Raw genomic sequence first — 20,450 nt, forward strand, 5'->3', positions numbered from 1 at the left:
GCCTAGCCGCCGCAGCCGAGCGCCGCCGCGAGTCGCCGCCCCGCCGCCCGCACCCCGCCTCGCCGGAGGTACCCGCCGGATCCGAGCCATCGTTTTTTAAACCGTTCTATTTTTTTAGAAAACCCTAGATACATTTTTTTCGAATTCGTCAGTTTTTCTCGGTTCTTCTAGTTAGCGGACGTTCGTCCGAACGTTCGTTTTAATGAACGGTTCCTCGCCCGTTAGATACAGCTAACGAACGCTCGTTCGTTAGTCTGTTCGTTAGTTTTCTTTTATCGGATTTATTCCGTGATTTTTCTGATCACGATTTCTGATCCGATCTTAGTTCCTGTTTTTCTTTTCGCTCGTTAGTCGGAATCAGGCGATTCAAGCGCCTAGATCTTCGTCTCGAGACCCTCTTTCCATTTAACCAACTCAAATAAGTTTTTGCTGCTGTAAAATTTGACCTAGGTTCAGATTAGTAAACGAAGCTTCTCTTTTTCGCCATTTGAGTTTCGTTGCCCCGTTTGATTTGTTTCTTTTTGCGAACCGGAGCTCTTAAGTTGAACCCTCTGGTCAACCCCTCTTATTTGAGATTTATCCTTGCTTCTTTTCTTGTTGCTTATGTAAGTTATTGTTTGTTTGCGATAGAACACCCGGAGTGCGAAGCGTGCTACTACGAGTCCCTAGGTTTCACAGACCGTCAGCAAGGCAAGTAACACTTTGATCATATCCCTTTTATCACCCAGTTTTTATGCATTAGTTCCAACCCTCAAACATTGCATGATTAGGATGTCATTAACATGTGGGTTGGGAAGTAGTTGTTGAGGTAGAACCTATTACCCTGTTACATTGAAACCCCTGGGAGTTACTTCTACGCGTTGCTTATATTGCTATGCTATGCTATGCTCGTAGACGTGGTTTGGGTTTGAGTGAAATCCATGACAGATGTGAGATTGTTAATTAATGGTTCAAACATAAGGTGGCAACTTAAATTAACATCTGGGTGGATTGAGGCACCTGGAGTACCCAGTGTTGTCTGTATTTTTGGAAATCCCAGAGTACCCGTGTGATCTTCCTATGGACCGCCACCCAGGCTCAAAGGGAACTGAGATGATTCATGCTAGAAACTTCTGTGTGCAGCCACAAGCTATTATGGGCTCTAGCATAGTTGAGTATGTTACGTGAAGCTCTTGAAGAGGCAGATCAGCAGGTAGTGGGATGTAGGTTTGGTATGTTCTGTCCGGAGTAGAGAGTTAATGTTTCTGAAAGACTGTGTCTCGGTCATCCATTTCTCAAACACCTTGTAGTGCGAGAAATCCAACGGAGGCGATCGAGTCTTGTGGGGAAAAGTGCACAAACCTCTACAGAGTGTATAATCTAATCATGGTTAGCTGTGTCCCCGGTTATGGACAAATCTTGAGTATCTAGTATTTGGGTTATCACATGTATCTCATCATTCTTAATTAATATTGTTGGGATGTTAATCACTTTAATTGGGATTGAGTTGGAGGAACCTTCTCAATGTTGTTTCAACTACCATGATAGTTAAATTAAAATCTATTCCTTTGTTGTAGGGAAAAATTGGCTTTATGCAAAAAACTATAACCATAGAGCTTTCCACCAGCCAAATATGCATGTAGTGATAGTTTTATTCTGTTCTTGCTCTACTGTGTTATTTTGCCAGCATATTCCATGTGCTGACCCGTTTCCGGGCTGCAACGTATTATGTTGCAGACTTTTCAAACGAGGAGTAAGGTACGTTAGGTCGTTGCCGTGCAGCTCAGTTATGTCGTTGGAGTTGATGGACTCACTTTATCTTCCAAGCCTTCTGCTATTATCATATTAGATGGCCTTAAGCCATATTATTGTAATAAGTTCTCTCTGGAGATATTCAATGTAATAAGTGTGTGATTGACACTCTGTTATAAATCCTTCGAGTACTGTGTGTGTCAGCATTACCGATCCAGGGATGACACTGAAGCACAGAGACTTGACCATCTGAGGTCAGGTCGCTACAAAAAAAGAGAAAGGTCATAAAAAAGAGAAGGCCCAAAAAAAGAAGGGCCATAAAAAAGAAAAGTTCCAAAAAATGAGAGAAAAAGAGAGAAGGGACAATGTTACTATCCTTTTACCACACTTGTGCTTCAAAGTAGCACCATGATCTTTATAGTAGAGAGTCTCTCATGTTATCACTTTCATATACTAGTGGGAATTTTTCATTATAGAACTTGGCTTGTATATTCCAATAATGGGCCTCCTCAAGTGCCCTAAGTCTTAGTGAGCAAGCAAGTTGGATGCACACCCACTAGTTTCATTTGTTGAGCTTTCATACATTTATAGCTCTAGTGCATCCGTTGCATGGCAATCCCTACTCCTTGCATTAACATCAATCAGTGGGCATCTCCATAGCCCATTGATTATCCTCGTTGATGTGAGACTTTCTCCTTTTTGTCCTCTCCACATAACCCCCTCATTATTCTATTCCACCCATAGTGCTATATCCATGGCTCGCGCTCATGTATTGCATGAAAGTTTATGAGTTTGAGATTACTAAAGTATGAAACAATTGCTTGGCTTGTCATCGGGGTTGTGCATGATGAGATCATTCTTGTGTGACAAAAATGGAGCATGACTAAACTATATGATTTTGTAGGGATGAACTTTCTTTGGCCATGTTATTTTGAGAAGAAATAATTGCTTAGTTAGTATGCTTGAAGTATTATCATTTTTATGTCAATATGAACTTTTGTCTTGAATCTTTCGGATCTGAATATTCATATCACAAGTAAGAAGAATTACATTGAAATTATGCCAACTAGCATTCCACATCAAAAATTATCTTTTTTATCATTTACCTACTCGAGGACGAGCAGGAATTAACCTTAGGGATGCTTGATACGTCTCTAATGTATCTATAATTTTTGATTGCTCCATGCTATATTATCTACTGTTTTGGGCAATATTGGGCTTTATTATCCACTTTTATATTACTTTCGGGACTAACCTATTAACTGGAGGCCCAGCCCAGATTTGCTGTTTTTTGCCTATTTCAGTGTTTCGAAGAAAAGGAATATCAAACGGAGTCGAAACGGAACGAAATCAACTGGAGAAGTTATTTTTGGAAGGAAACCTACCGGATAGACTTGGACCCTACGTCACAAGATGAAGGAGGAGCTCACGAGGGTAGGGGCGCGCCCCCTGCCTCGTGCCCCCCCCCCTTCGGTCCACTGACGTACCTCCTACACCCATATATACCTACGTAACCTAAAACTTCCAGAACGGGGATTAGATCAGGAGTTCCGCCGCCACAAGCCTCTGTAGCCACCAAAAGTCAATCGGGACCCTGTTCCGGCACCCTGCCAGAGGGGGGGATCCCTCACCGGTGGCCATCTTTATCATCCCGGCGCTCTCATGACGAGGAGGGAGTAGTTCACCCTCGGGGCTGAGGGTATGTACCAGTAGCTATGTGTTTGATCTCTCTCTCTCTCGTGTTCTTGATTTGGCACGATCTTGATGTATCGCGAGATTTTCTATTATAGTTGGATCTTATGTTTCTCCTCCCCCTCTTCTCTCTTGTAATGAATTGAGTTTCCCCTTTGAAGTAATCTTATCGGATTGAGTCTTTAAAGATTTGAGAACACTTGATGTATGTCTTGCGTGGGATACCCGTTGTGACAATGGGGTATTCTATTGATCCACTTGATGTATGTTTTGGTGATCAACTTGCGGGTTCCGCCCATGAACCTATGCATAGGGGTTGGCACACGTTTTCGTCGTGATTCTTCGGTAGAAACTTTGGGGCACTCTTTGAGGTTCTATGTGTTGGTTGAATAGATGAATCTGAGATTGTGTGATGCATATCGTATAATCATACCCACGGATACTTGAGGTGACATTGGAGTATCTAGGTGACATTAGGGTTTTGGTTGATTTGTGTCTTAAGGTGTTATTCTAGTATGAACTCTAGGGCTGTTTGTGACACCTATAGGAATAGCCCAACGGATTGATTGGAAAGAATAACTTTGAGGTGGTTTCATACCCTACCATAATATCTTCGTTCGTTCTCCGCTATTAGTGACTTTGGAGTGACTCTTTGTTGCATGTTGAGGGATAATTTTATGATCCAGTTATGTTAGTATTGTTGAGGGAACTTACACTAGCGAAAGTATGAACCCTAGGCCTTGTTTCCTATCATTGCAATACCGTTTACGCTCACTTTTATCATTTGTTACCTTGCTGTTTTTATAATTTCAGATTACAAATACCTTTATCTACTATCCATATACCACTTGTATCACCATCTCTTGGCCGAACTAGTGCACCTATACAATTTACCATTGTATTGGGTGTGTTGGGGACACAAGAGACTCCTTGTTATTTGGTTGCAGGGTTGCTTGAGAGAGACCATCTTCATCCTATGCCTCCTACGGAGTGATAAACCTTAGGTCATCCACTTGAGGGAAATTTGCTACTGTCCTACAAACCTCTGCACTTGGAGGCCCAACAACGTCTACAAGAAGAAGGTTGTGTAGTAGACATCAAGTCCATTGGCACGTCTTATCGAAGCAAAGATCGTGTCCCCTTATCATGGGATCCTCATTAATATGGGCGTGGGTAATCCAACCGTGTTGTTGGCGATTCCTTGGGAATAGGCGAGCTTTAAGGCCCGTGAGGAGGCATTCGATATTCTTCGCCTTTATAAAGGGGTACAGACCCGTCTTTCTCCCCCCCCCACGCCTACCTCTTCCTCAACCTTCCCAACCTCAGGCTCTAGCTCCCCGGATTCGATCTCTTCCAGTGCTACCAGGCCCTCTAGTTATGTTTGAATCCATCTCCCAAGGTAGGTGGGCAGCCTCCTCGGTCACCGAGGAGGATATCATGAAGCTTCGAAAGGGGAGGTAACTGACTGCGGAAATCCCCCACGGGCTCCTTGTTAAAAGGCAGGTCATCCCCACACCAAAATCCGGCGAGAGGGTGGTATTCATCTCCCACTTCCTCCACAGGCTAGGGTTCGCTCTTCATCCCTTCGTTCACGGCCTCATTGTTGGAAATATGCCCTAGAGGCAATAATAAATTAGTTATTATTATATTTCCTTGTTCATGATAATGTTTATTATCCATGCTAGAATTGTATTGATAGGAAACTCAGATACATGTGTGGATACATAGACAACACCATGTCCCTAGTAAGCCTCTAGTTGACTAGCTCGTTGATCAATAGATGGTTACGGTTTCCTAACCATGGACATTGGATGTCATTGATAAAGGGATCACATCATTAGGAGAATGATGTGATGGACAAGACCCAATCCTAAGCCTAGCACAAGATCGTGTAGTTCGTATGCTAAAGCTTTTCTAAAGTCACGTATCATTTCCTTAGACCATGAGATTGTGCAACTCCCGGATACCGCAGGAATGCTTTGGGTGTACCAAACGTCACAACATAACTGGGTGGCTATAAAGGTGCACTGCGGGTATCTCCGAAAGTGTCTGTTGGGTTGGCACGAATCAAGACTGGGATTTGTCACTCCGTGTAACAGAGAGGTATCTATGGGCCCACTCGGTAGGACATCATCATAATGTGCACAATGTGACCAAGGAGTTGATCACGGGATGATGTGTTACAAAACGAGTAAAGAGACTTGCCGGTAACGAGATTGACCGAGGTATCGGGATACCGACGATCGAATCTTGGGCAAGTATCGTACCGATAGACAAAGGGAATTGAATACGGGATTGATTGAATCCTCGACATCGTGGTTCATCTGATGAGATCATCGTGGAGCATTTGGGAGCCAACATGGGTATCCAGATCCCGCTGTTGGTTATTGACCGGAGAGTTTTCTCGATCATGTCTACATGTCTCCCGAACCCGTAGGGTCTACACACTTAAGGTTCGGTGACGCTAGAGTTGTAGAGATATTAGTAGGCGTTTGACCAAAAGTTGTTCGGAATCCCGGATGAGATCCCGGATGTCATGAGGAGTTCCGGAATGGTCCGGAGGTAAAGATTTATATATAGGAAGTCTAGTTTCAGCCACCGAGAGAGTTTCGGGAGTCATCGGTGTACCGGGACCACCGGAAGGGTCTTGGGGGTCCACCGGGTGGGGCCACCTATCCCGGAGGGCCCCATGGGCTAAAGGGGCATGGGAACCAGCCCCTGGTGGGCTGGTGGGCCCCCCTTGGGCCTCCCATGCGCCTAGGGTTGGAAACCCTAAGGGGTGGGGGCGCCTCCACTTGGCTTGGAGGCCAAGCCACCCCTAGGTCTGCCGCCTCCCTCCCTAGATGGGATCTACAAGGGGTCGGCGCCCCCCTAGGCCCCTATATATAGTGGAGGGGAGGGAGGGCAGCTGCACCTGAAGCCCTAGCGCCTCCCTCCCTCCCGTGACACCTCTTCCTCCCCACTTGTGCTTGGCGAAGCCCTGCCGGGATCCCGCTACTTCCACCACCACGCCGTCGTGCTTCTGGATCTCCATCAACTTCTGCTCCCCCCTTGCTGGATCAAGAAGGAGGAGACGTCTCCGCTCCGTACGTGTGTTGAACGCGGAGGTGCCGTCCGTTCGGTGCTAGGATCATTGGTGATTTGGATCACGATGAGTACGACTCCATCAACCCATTCTCTTGAATGCTTCCGCTTAGTGATCTTCAAGGGTATGAAGATGCACTCCCTCTCTCCCGTTGCTATATGATTCCATACGTTGATCTTGGTGATGTGTAGAAAATTTTAAATTTCTGCTACGTTCCCCAACAGTGGCATCATGAGCTAGGTCTATGCGTAGTTTCTATGCACGAGTAGAACACAAAGTAGTTGTGGGCGATGATTTGTTCAATTTGCTTGCCGTTACTAGTCTTATCTTGATTCAGCAGCATCGTGGGATGAAGCGGCCCGGACCGACCTTACACGTACCCTTACGTGAGACTGGTTCCACCGACTGACATGCACTTAATGCATAAGGTGGCTGGCGGGTGTCTGTCTCTCCCACTTTAGTCGGATCGGATTCAATGAAAAGGGTCCTTATGAAGGGTAAATAGAAATTGGCGTATCACCGTTGTGGTTTTGCGTAGGTAAGAAACGTTCTTGCTAGAAACCCATAACAGCCACGTAAAACATGCAACAACAATTAGAGGACGTCTAACTTGTTTTTGCAGGGTATGCTATGTGATGTGATATGGCCAAAAGGATGTGATGAATGATATACGTGATGTATGAGATTGATCATGTTCTTGTAATAGGAATCACGACTTGCATGTCGATGAGTATGACAACCGGCAGGAGCCATAGGAGTTGTCTTAATTTATTTATGACCTGCGTGTCAATGAAAACGCCATGTAATTACTTTACTTTATTGCTAACCGTTAGCCATAGTAGTAGAAGTAATAGTTGGCGAGTGAGGGAGTCCTGGATTAGGGGGTCTCCGGATAGCCGGACTATATCCATTGGCTGGACTGTTAGACTATGAAGATACAAGATTGAAGACTTCGTCTCGTGTCCGAATGGGACTCTACTTGGTGTGGAAGGCAAGCTAGGCAATATGGATATGGATATCTCCTCCTTTGTAACCGACCTTGTGTAACCCTAACCCTCTCCGGTGTCTATATAAATCGAAGGGTTTTAGTCCGTAGAACAGCAATCACAATATACAATCATATCATAGGCTAGCTTCTAGGGTTTAGCCTCTCTGATCTCGTGGTAGATCTACTCTTGTACTACCCATATCATCAATTTTAATCAAGCAGGACGTAGGGTTTTACCTCCATTAAGAGGGCCCGAACCTAGGTAAAACATCGTGTCCCCTGCCTCCTGTTACCATCCGGCCTAGACGCACAGTTCGGGACCCCCTACCCGAGATCCGCCGGTTTTGACACCGACATTGGTGCTTTCATTGAGAGTTCCGTTGTGCCGTCGCCATCAGGAAGGATGTCCCATCCCGTCTTTAAAGATGGCACTATTGCTGAGGGAGCTTTGGCTATCGGCCAAACTCTCCGGCTAGGTGGTTTTCTTATGACCGCCTGTTCGGCCGCTGCGCCGACGATGACTTCTCGGGTCATCGAAAGCAATCTTCATGTCAACTCGGAACTCGCCGAGCAGTTAGATCCGATGGAGCTCTCTTCCCTAAACGAGCTCTTGGATCGCATCGCCGCCCTAGGAGTCGCTACAGACTACGATCAGATTGGGCCTAAACCCGATCTGAGAGAGATCAACTCTCCCCAGGTCACCCATCATGTTGCAGTGGTGGAGGAACAATGCGGTAACCCTTCATCTATCTTAAGGACTAGCTATGTCCGGATTCCCGATCCCTCCAAGCCGGATACCCGCGGAGGGGAGGACGTCACTCAAGGCCTGAACCTAGAGTCAGGCAGCGGGCTAGATTTATCGGAAAACATCCAAGAATCCAAACTTCCAAGTTTGGAAACTCCTTGGCCCCTGAGTCTCAGATTGGGTGAGGATTCGGATTCAATTACACCCACCCACCCAAACATACACGATCTATCCCAAATTAGGCAAGCGCCCAAAGAAATAGTACACCATTACTGGGCCATATTCCTCCTGGTCATGAACAGGATAAAGGACTGCCGCGAGGAAGACGCAATTTCATTCTTCTGCAATAATTACACGGACAAGGGAATCCTCAACACCATAAGTCGCCGCGAAATTACATGCTTTGCCGACTTGGTGTCCATAGTACAAAAGTACTGTGCAATGGAAAGCGCTTGAAAAACCGAAATAAAATTTTGGGATAATCCAGCCCTGAATACAAACCCAGTCCGAAATAAAAGGGTGCATTATCACAATACACCTGGGTTAACTACCAAAAAGCAAAAGCCCTCTATGGGGCAAGGAACCGTACTGGAGGGATGGCTCAAGGGACCCTGCAAAATTCATAGTACAGTGGATGCAATACCAACGCACAACCTTAGAGCATGTTGGATACTCCGGCAGGTGGCCAAAAGTGGTGAGGATCTACTCCTCCCAAATACCACAGAGCACCATCCTGTGGACAACAATACGGTGTTAACGGTCTTTGAGACCTTCGCGTCAAATAATAGACGCAAGCAAACACTCCGCAGCATGGCCGAAATCTGCCACATAGCAGAAATAAATCCTTGGAGTGACATGGCTATTACTTTCAATGCCAGTGATGAACCTAAATTCCGAACATCCCGAGCACCAGCTGCACTCGTCCTCAGTCCAATCATGGACGGCTTTCGACTCACCAAGCTACTCATGGACGGCGGCAGCGGATTAAACCTCATCTATGAGGAAACTCTTCAAAAGATGGAAATAGACTGGAGCCGCATTGAGCAAAGTAGAACAACCTTTAGAGGAATCATCCCCAGTTGGGAAGCACACTGTGCTGGGAAAATCACACTAGACGTGGTATTCAGCACGCCGGATAATTACAGGTCTGAAGAAATTACATTCCAAGTGGCCCCGTTCAGCAGCGGATACCATGCTCTATTAGGGCGGGAGGCGTTTACAATCTTCCAAGCCATACCCCATTACGGGTACATGAAGCTCAAAATGTCCGGGCCCAACGGAATCATCACTCTTGCTAGTGATCCGGACATAGCACTCCGCGCCGAAAATAAGATAGTTGCACTGGCCCTTGAGGCACTATCTGAAGCCCTAGCGGCCGAGGAACAAACTGCGCTGCGCTCCATGGTGAACAGGGATGACGTGATACTCAATAAAAGATCCAAGTCCACCTCCTTTAAACCGGCGGACGAAATAGTCAAATTCCAAGTCCATCCAACGGACCCTACAAAAACAGCTTCCATTGGGGCACAATTAAACCCTGATGTCGACGCCGCACTGCGAGAGTTCCTACGCGAGAACTGGGACATTTTTGCCTGGCACCCTTCAGACATGCCAGGAATCCCACGCAGGCTGGCTGAGCACAGCCTAAATATCCTAAAAGGATTCAAGCCAGTCAAACAGCCTCTTCGACGTTTCTTCGAACCTAAGAGACAAGCCATGGGAGAGGAACTAGCCAAGCTATTGGAGGCCGGATTCATCAGAGACATAAAACATTCGGACTGGCTAGCAAACCTGGTGATGGTACCAAAGAAGGACAAATCTTGGCGCTTTTGCGTTGATTTTAAGGACCTTAATAAGGCCTTCCCAAAGGATCCCTTCCCCCTCCCCCGCATCGATCAAATCATTGACGCTACTGCTGGACATGATTCATTGTGTTTCCTCGACGCATACTCCGGCTACCATCAAATTAAAATGGCAGAGCCAGACCAAGCCGCAACAGCATTCATCACACCATACGGCCCATTCTGCTTCAACACAATGCCCTTCGGGCTCAAAAACGCCAGCACAACATATCAGCGCATGATTCAGACATGTCTGGCAAACCAGATTGGCAAAACAGTGGAGGCATACATAGACGACGTGGTCGTTAAAACCAAGCATGTCGAAACTCTAGTAGACGACTTGAGGCTCACATTCGACAGCCTCCGAACATATGACATCAAGCTCAACCCAGAAAAATGCGTTTTCAGCATACCAGCCGGAAATCTCCTGGGATTCATTGTCTCCATTAGAGGTATTGAAGCTAATCCGGCCAAAATCCGAGCGTTGTCACAGTTGGCTACTCCAACAGACCTCAAACAAATACAAAAATTGACTGGATGCGTGGCGGCTCTAAGCCGCTTTATCTCCCGCTTGGGAGAAAAGGCATTACCCCTTTATCGCCTCCTCTGGTGCACCAAACACTTCGAGTGGACGGATGCCGCCACGGCCGGACTCAACGAAATAAAAGCCATATTGGCAACAAACCCAGTCCTGGCCGCGCCAAACATTGGCGAACCAATGCTATTATACATTGCGGCAACTCATCAAGTAGTAAGTGCAGTGCTCGTCATCGAGCGAGAAGTGGACGGACACAAATCCCCCCTTCAAAAGCCGGTTTACTATGTGTCCACTGTCCTTACTCCATGCAAATCACGGTACCCGCACTATCAAAATATAGCGTACGCGGTATTTATGGCATCCCAGAAGCTGCGACACTACTTTCAAGAGTGTTCGATAACGGTAGCCTCGGAAGTACCACTTAACTATATTATAAACAACCGCGACGCGGCGGGCTGGATTGCCAAATGGGCCATTGAGATCCTCCCGTTCGACATAACTTACAAGCCACGACGAGCTGTTAAGTCGCAAGTTTTGGCTGACTTCATCGCTGAGTGGACGAAAGCAGAACTCCCTAAAGAGTACGGCACATATTCAAACTGGATCATGCACTTCGACGGCTCCAAAATGTTGGCTGGTCTAGGGGCCGGCGTTGTTTTGACGTCCCCAACAGGAGATATCGTTCAATACGTACTACAAATAATGTATACGGACTCCAACAACGCAACCGAATATGAGGCCCTTCTACATGGTCTTAGGATGGCAGTATCCATGGGCATTCAACGCCTAGAGGTGCGCAGGGATTCGAACCTCGCGATATCCCAAATAAATGGAGAATTTGATGCCAAGGATCCGAAAATGGCAGCTTATCGCAATGCCGTCCTAAAAATGTTAGCTCGGTTCGAGGGGCTCGAATTTCACCATGTGGCTCGGGAAAACAATCAGGCGGCAGATATCCTCGCCCGCATCGGCGCAAAACGCGACGCGGTCCCTCCCAACATATTTATGGAAAGGCTCTTCAAGCCATCCGTAGCATGGGAAGGGGACACCGGTAACAACAGTCTGGACCCGGCCAAAATACCCGATACCGAACTCTCTGACACAATCGGAGGCTATGCCACCGAAATAACACATTCAGCCCACGAAATAATGGCCATTATTGCCCCATGGACAGAACCATTCCTGGCCTACCTAACTAGACAGGAACTTCCGGAGGACCAAAATGAGGCACGCTGCATAGTGCGGTGATCCAAGGCCTACAGGGTCCATGAGGGAGAATTGTACAAAAAAAGCGCTACTAGAGTCCTTCAAAGGTGCATCTCCGAAGAGGAAGGGCGAAACCTTTTGGCAGAAATTCACGCCAGACTTGGCGGTCATCACGCCGCAGCCCGGGCTCTTGTAAGCAAGGCCTTTCGTACAGGATTCTATTGGCCAACGGCCCGGGCAGATGCACAGGACTTGGTCCAACGTTGCGCCGGTTGCCAGCTCTTTGCAAATCAAAGCCACATGCCACCCACCACCCCCCAAACAATCCCCATTACATGGCCCTTCGTGGTCTGGGGGCTTGACATGGCTGGACCCCTTAAAGGGGGAACCCACAAGAAAAAATACTTATTGGTCATGGTGGATAAATTCACCAAATGGATAGAGGCTAAATCGGTTAAAACAGTCGAATCCGGACCGGTGATAGATTTCATATCCGGGGTTGTACACCATTACGGCATCCCCCACAGCATCATCACTGATAACGGCACGAACTTCACGGCCGATGAGGTAAAACTCTGGTGCAGAAAAATGGGCATCAAGCTCGATTATGCTTCAGTCTATCACCCACAAACCAATGGTCAAGTTGAACGAGCAAATGGTCTTATAATGAGCGGCATTAAACCCAGATTAGTGCGCTCCTTAACGGAGTCTGACACGCACTAGGTAGAGGAGCTCGACTCCGTACTCTGGCGGCTGCGGACCATGCCAAATCGTAGTACCGGATATACACTGTTTTTTATGGTGTACGGCGCAGAGGCAATCCTGCCCTGTGACACAATTCATGACTCACCTCGAGTGCGCATGTACGAAGAAAGAGAAGCCGAGCTCGATCAGCAGGACAGTCTGGACACCTTGGAGGAAGAGCGCGACGTAGCCAAAGCCCGTTCCACATTTTACCAGCAACAGGCTCACAGATACCAAAGCAGAGAAGTACGGGCCAAAACTTATAACGTTGGTGAACTAGTTCTACGGCTACCAGGTAAGAAAAAGAACAAGCTTGAGCCCAAATGGGAAGGTCCCTTCATTATCGACCAAGTTCTGACCGATGGAGCATACCGACTGCGGGATGCATCGACTAGTCGACTCGAGCCAAACCGATGGAACACAGCCAGGCTTCGAAGATTCTACGCCTAGCACCGGACTTTATGTTAGTCCCCTCCCTTTGTCCATTTTTTGCATATGCATCATCTGTCTTGTTTCCCTTTCTTTCTTTTATTTCTCTAGGCCTTCAAGGGTCACCTTGTGCCTCACTCATACATTACAGATGCGCTAGCCGCACTCTTCATACCTGGGGGCTTCTTTCATAGAAGCTTAAATTATTTACCTAGGCCTCACGCCCAACACATGTGTTATACTTCCGCATGTACCTTTTTTCACCATTATATGCATCGATATGACTTAAGTTTTGGCCAAGCTGGGTTGCCTGGCTCTTGTATTTATGCCCTACGTTCCCGTTAATTCGGCTAGGGCATAAGGGGAGCACCTCTGCGATTGTTACCGCCGGGTCAGCCGGACGTGTACCTCAGACTGGGTGAAGCCGAAAGCTAGCGTTCTTAAGGGAATATTCGGTCGATGAACAAAAGATGACTTTTATTTATTATCCATATCTGCCCCCGGATTCTTTTTCTGCGCTTCTTGTCGCAGTCCAGACATGCACTTTAGGGCATGCTTACCCAGGGAAAGGAACCCTTAACGGAACTATTCTCCCTGGAAGATGTTTCTTACTACCCATGTAATATAACATAACTAGTTGGGCACTTGTCTGATAAAGCACTAATGACCCCTACGCCTGGTCTCCACGCATGCCCTGGTTCTTACATAACCGAGAGGGTATTCGGATACACTCCGGACTGTCGGGTCCCGAGGTCGAAGCAAAAAGGTCCGCCACGACAAACGATCTACACTCCGGCTAGAAGGCATTATACATGTCACTTCAAAATTACATAGTCAATTTGACTGGTTGAATTCCTCTTCAATACCATCCAATAGGCTGTCTAGTCTACAGTCCTGTTGGGAATACTTTGCGGCCAATTCTACTTGGCCGTACACTAAGCTCACAGGGATCTCCTTCCCATCAGGCCCCACAGGTCCGACTTCGGCCATGTGGTTCGGGTCAGCCTTCGTGTACCATGTCTTCACCATTGCCCAGGCCTCCCTGGCACCCTGACGGCAGGCCGATATCTTCCATAATCGGAAGCGCCGCCGCGCTCCCTTTAGCTTTTCTGCAAGCTCTCCAAGGCCTTCGGGTATGGAGACGGATGGCCACAAGGCCCGGGTGACGCCTTGCATCACCTGCCGAACTCGTTTGTGCAGCTGTGAGAGCTCGGGAAGAAGGTCACCCATTGAACCGGGCATTTCCTCGGCAGGACGACCTATTAGCATACCTACAGATATAACTCTGTCAGCCAGCTTCCTCGCCAAACTCTTTTTCAAAGTTCGTTCAAGCACTTACTAAATATGTCGCGTCGAAGCCGCCGATTTTCCTTAACAGAGTCCGACAGTTGGGCACGAACATCTTGTAGTTCCACGTCCAGCTTGGTGTTGGCATCTAGGAGATCATTTTTATCCTGCCTCACCCTCGTAAGCATGTTCTCACCGGCCTTCAGCTGGCGTAGGAGCTGTTGCTTATCTAGATTTACTCCAGTGTCATCTGCAATTTTATCGTCAGATCTGCATACACGCCGCATTCTATATGATACTTATCATTTGAAGGATATGTTACCAGAGGGGGTCTCTTTGGGCTCCCCTGCTGCGGCCAGTGCGGCCTGAAGTTGGGCTTTGCACTCTTCCAACTCCTAGAATAGTTGAGTATTCTTTTCTGTAAGAACCTGCATAACAAATGATCCTTAAATCAGTTATCCTAACTGTTTCAAGTCTCAGGGGCTACTGATATATATAATCACCAAATTTTCTCACACATATGTCCTTTACATACTGCTCCGTGGCTTTGGCTAGACCATTTTGAGCGGCACGGAGGTGCGCGTCTCCTGAGTTGAAGGCATCCAATGCCTCTTGGGAGAAACAAGCGTCACGAAGAACAGCCCGGCGACGCCTGTGGTTCATGGCACTTTCCACCTCGGAATTGGTGGCGGACAGTTTATCCGCATCCTCTGTCGGAGGAGCACCCGGCGCACGCCTCGTATTCGTTCCCGCCTCCGAATCTGGCCTTGGAGCCTGGCTTGTGGAGGCGCGATTGGTAGCCTCTCCGGGTATAGTCCGGCGAGCGCTCTTTTTCCTGAGAAGAAGGCATGGGCGTTAATACGCCTTTGAGAATAATGTCTTGCAATAAAGATGGCGCGTCGTACCGCTGCGCCGGTGTCTCAATCTGGACTGCGGGTCTTTTCAGCCTGCCTGGCCTCGCGGCCCTTTGTTGCCCAGTCGCCGCAGGCTCGGCCTTCTGCCTCGAGGACCTCCCCTGCAAAACACGGCTGTTATACGGCGATCAAAAACACGCAATGATGGATCCCTTTTTGAAGTGCTGGGACTTCGGTCTTAGTCACCTGTGAGGCTGGAACTAGCCCATGGTAATCGACCGTAATGGCCACCAAAGCATTATCATTGCTCGATTGGTAAAACACCCCATCGACCAGCTCCACAGATATGTCCGGATCCTCTTGGGAGGCCGGGTCGAGGGACCGTCCAGGGTCCTCGAGTTGTGGAGGGGGGTTGTTTATCTCCCTTACAGCCTAGCGCAGTTCCTGCATAGAAATCGCTAGAGTGAATACTTAACTGCGGAAATATGAAACGGATGGGCGAGAAAAGTCTCCGCTTACCCAGCTCGAAGGATTGTACATAGAAAATCTGCCCTATGGGTTGACACGAAGGAATTCCTTCTCTTCTCCCTTGTACAAAGTGGATAAGATCTTTATTAGATCAGTAACCGATCCCAGCCCTTTACGGCCGTAGCGGGTGGCGTCATCCTCCCCGTTGAAATCCCACATGGGGTGGCCTCTATACTGAAGCGGCTGCACCCCCCGCATGATACATATGGCCATGACCTTGATCATGGTTAATCCGGATCGAGCTAAAAAACTTATCCGGCGCATCAGGTAAAGAACGTCCCTGTCATCTTCCTCCAGGGAGCTCCGTGGACGCCAGCTCCGGCGCTTATTCAAAGGGATGTTGTCGAACTCAGGAAGGCCAATCCGAATAGGATACGGGAGGGGGACGTCTTCTATATAAAACCATTCTGAAGGCCAGTCTTCGGACGTCTTCTTTGGGGTTCCGGACAGGTATCCGGTCCCGGCAACACGCCACACTTCGGCTCCGCCCACTTGATATATTGACCCCTTCTGAGAACGGGGCACAAGGCAGAATAACTTCTTCCACAGAGCGAAATGAGCCTCACAGCCCAAAAACAACTCGCAAAGGGCTACGAATCCCGCGATATGCAGCATGGAGGCAGGCGTAAGGTTGTGCAACTGGAGTCCGTAGAACTCCAGGAGCCCCCGGAGAAACGGATGAATTGGGAATCCGAGCCACCTTACCAAATAAGGGACAAGGCATACCCGCTCTCCCTTGGAGGGATTGGGAAGGCTCTCCGCTTGCTCTCCGCCATTATAGGTGGCGAGCCCGGCTCGAACCGGGACCATGTATGCTGGGGGAAGAAATCCCTTGGTCTAAAGCATCACTAATTTGCTGTGCGGGACGGAACATCTCTCCCAATCTCCAGGCTTGGAGCTAGGGGAGCGGGAGGAGGAGCTGCGTCGACCAGCCATGATGGAATGGATCTCTGCCGGGCGCGCTCCGATGAAGGCTCGCCAAGGGAGGATGGTGTGATTTGGATCTGAATCCTCGCCTTTTTAATAGGCGGCTCATTCACACAGCTAGGGGGTAAATGTGAAAATACTCTGGCTCTTCACATTCGCTCGACACATGGAAAGTGGCCATTATTGGGCGTGGAAGCCAAGGAGTGCAACATTCACAAGAAACCGGACACTATTTCGACAGGTACACAGAATTTGGAGAGGAACCCGCCTTGCAATGCCGAAGACAATACTGCGCGCCGGACTCATCGTCATTGAAGCCTGGTTCGGGGGCTACTGAGGGAGTCCTGGATTAGGGGGTCTCCGGATAGCCGGACTATATCCATTGGCCGGACTGTTAGACTATGAAGATACAAGATTGAAGACTTCGTCTCATGTCCGGATGGGACTCTACTTGGCGTGGAAGGCAAGCTAGGCAATACGGATATGGATATCTCCTCCTTTGTAACCGACCTTGTGTAACCCTAACCCTCTCCGGTGTCTATAAAAACCAAAGGGTTTTAGTCCGTAGAACAACAATCACAATATACAATCATACCTAGCTTCTAGGGTTTAGCCTCTCTGATCTCGTGGTAGATCTACTCTTGTACTACCCATATCATCAATATTAATCAAGCATGACGTAGGGTTTTACCTCCATCAAGAGGGCCCGAACCTGGGTAAAACATCGTGTCCCCTGCCTCCTATTACCATCCGGCCTAGACACATAGTTCGGGACCCCCTACCCGAGATCCGCCGGTTTTGACACCGACAGCGAGGCAACTTCATGAAGACACGATGATGGAGATCATGATGATGGAGATCATGGTGTCATGCCGGTGACGATGGTGTTCATGCCGCGCCTCAAAGATGGAGGTCAAAGGCGCAAGATGATATTGGCCATATCATGTCACTTTGTGATTTGCATGTGATGTTTGTCATGTTTACATCTTATTTGCTTAGAACAATGGTAGCATAAATAAGATGATCCCTCACTAAAATTTCAAGAAAGTGTTCCCCCTAACTGTGCACCGTTGCTAAGGTCCGTTGTTCCGAAGCACCACGTGATGATTGGGTGTGATAGGTTCTAACGTTCGCATACAACGGGTGTAAGCCAGATTTACACACGCAATACACTTAGGTTAACTTGACGAGCCTAGCATGTACAGACATGGCCTCAGAACATGGAAGACCGAAAGGTCGAACATGAGTCGTATAGTGGATACGATCAACATGAAGATGTTCACCGATGATGACTAGTCCGTCTCACATGATAATCGGACACGACCTAGTTGACTCGGATCATGTATCACTTAGATGACTAGAGGGATGTCTATCTGAGTGGGAGTTCATTGAATAATTTGATTAGATGAACTTAATTATCATGAACATAGTCAAAAGGTCTTTGCAAATTATGTCGTAGTTCACGCTTTGGTTCTACTGTTTTAGATATGTTCCTAGAGAAAATTTAGTTGAGAGTTGATAGTAGCAATTATGCGGACTGGGTCCGTGAACTGACGATTGTCCTCATTGCTGCACAGAAGGGTTATGTCGTTAATGCACCGCTCAGTGTGTTGAACCTCGAGCATGTCTGAGATGTTGGGAAACATCTGGCATACATGTTTTGATGACTATGTGATAGTTCAGTGCGTAATTCTAACGGTTTAGAATTGTGGCACCAAAGACGGTTTTTGAAACGTCGCAGAACATATGAGATGTTCCAAAGACTGAAATTGGGATTTCAGACTAGTGCCCACGTCAAGAGGTATGAGACCTCTGACAAGTTTCTTAAGCCTGCAAACTAAGGGAGAAAAGCTCAATCGTTGAGCATGTGCTCAGATTGTCTGAGTACTACAATCGCTTGAATCGAGTGTGAGTTAATCTTCCAGATGAGATAGTGATGATTCTCCATAGTCACTACCACCAAGCTATTGGAGCTTCGTGATGAACTATAACATATCAGGGATAGACATGATGATCCTTGAGCAACTCGCAATGTTTGACACCGCGAAAGTAGAAATCAAGTAGGAGCATCAATTGTTGATGGTTAAACCACTAGTTTCAAGAAGGGCTAGGGAAAGAAGGGATACTTCATGAGACGGCAAATCAGTTGCTGCTCTAGTGAAGAAACCCAAGGTTGAACCAAACCCGAGACTAAGTGCTTCTATAATGAGGGGAACGGTCACTGAAGCAGAACTACCCTAGATACTTGGTAGATGAGAAGGCTGGCAAGGTCGACAGAAGTATTTTGGATATACTATATATTAATGTGTACTTTACTAGTACTCCTAGTAGCACCAGGGTAATAAATACCGGTTCGGTTGCTAAGCGTTAGTAACTCAAAATAAAAGGCTGCGGAATAAACGGAGACTAGCTGAAGGTGAGATGACGATATGTGTTGGAAGTGTTTCCAATGTTGATGTGATCAAGCATCGCATGCTCCCTCTACCATCGAGATTGGTGTTAAACCTAAATAATTGTTATTTGGTGTTTGCGTTGAGCATAGACATGATTGGATTATGTTTATCGCAATACGGTTATTCATTTAAGGAGAATAATGGTTACTCTGTTTATTTGAATAATACCTTCAATGTTTTTGCGCCTAAAATGAATGGTTCATTAAATCTCGATCGTAGTGATACACATGTTCATGCCAAAAGATATAAGATAGTAATGATAGTACCACGTACTTGTGGCACTGCCATTTGAGTCATGTTGGTATAAAACGCATGAAGAAGCTCCATGTTGATGGATCTTTGGACTCACTCGTTTTTGAAAAGATTGAGACATGCGAGCCGTGTCTATTGGTAGATATGCATGAAGAAACTCCATGCAGATGGATTGTTTGGACTCACTTGATTTTGAATCACCTGAGACATGCAAATCATACCACATGGGCAAGATGACTGAAAGGCCTCGTTTTCAGTAAGATGGAACAAGAAAGCAACTTGTTGGAAGTAATACATTTTGATGTGTGCAGTCCAATAAGTGCTGAGGCACGCAGTGGATATCATTATGTTCTTACTTCACAGATGATTTGAGTAGATGCTGAGTATATTTACTTGATGAAACACAAGTCTGAATTATTGAAAGGTTTAAGTAATTTCAGAGTGAAGTCGAAGATCATCGTGACAAGATGATAAAATGTCTATGATATGATCATAGAGATGAATATCTGAGTTACGAGTTTTGCACACAATTAAGACATTGTGGAAATTGTTTCACAACTAATACCGCCTGGACCACCATAGTGTGATGGTGTGTCCGAACATCACAACTGCACCCTATTAGATATGGTGCATACCATGATGTCTCTTATCGAATTACCACTATCGTTTATGGGTTAGGCATTAGAGACAACCGCACTCACTTTAAATAGGGCACCACACAATTCCGTTGAGACGACACCGTATGAACTATGGTTTAGAGAAACCTAAGCTGTCGTTTCTTAAAAGTTTGGGGCTGCGACGCTTATGTGAAAAAAGTTTCAGGCTGATAAGCTTGAACCCAAAGCGGATAAATGCATCTTCATAGAATACCCAAAACAGTTGGGTATACCTCCTATTTCAGATCCGGAAGCAAAAGTGGTTGTTTCTAGAAATGGGTCCTTTCTCGAGGAAAAGTTTCTCTCGGAAGAATTGAGTGGGAGGATGGTGGAGAGTTGATGAGGTTATTGAACCGTCAGTTCAACTAGTGTGTAGCAGGGCACAGGAAGTTGTTCCTGTGGCACCTACACCAATTAAAGTGGAAGCTTATGATAGTGATCATGAAACTTCGGATCAAGTCACTACCAAACCTCATAGGTCGACAAGGATGTGT

The sequence above is a fragment of the Triticum dicoccoides genome, chromosome 3A (assembly GCF_002162155.2).
Source record: "Triticum dicoccoides isolate Atlit2015 ecotype Zavitan chromosome 3A, WEW_v2.0, whole genome shotgun sequence".
Lineage (NCBI taxonomy): Eukaryota > Viridiplantae > Streptophyta > Magnoliopsida > Poales > Poaceae > Triticum > Triticum dicoccoides.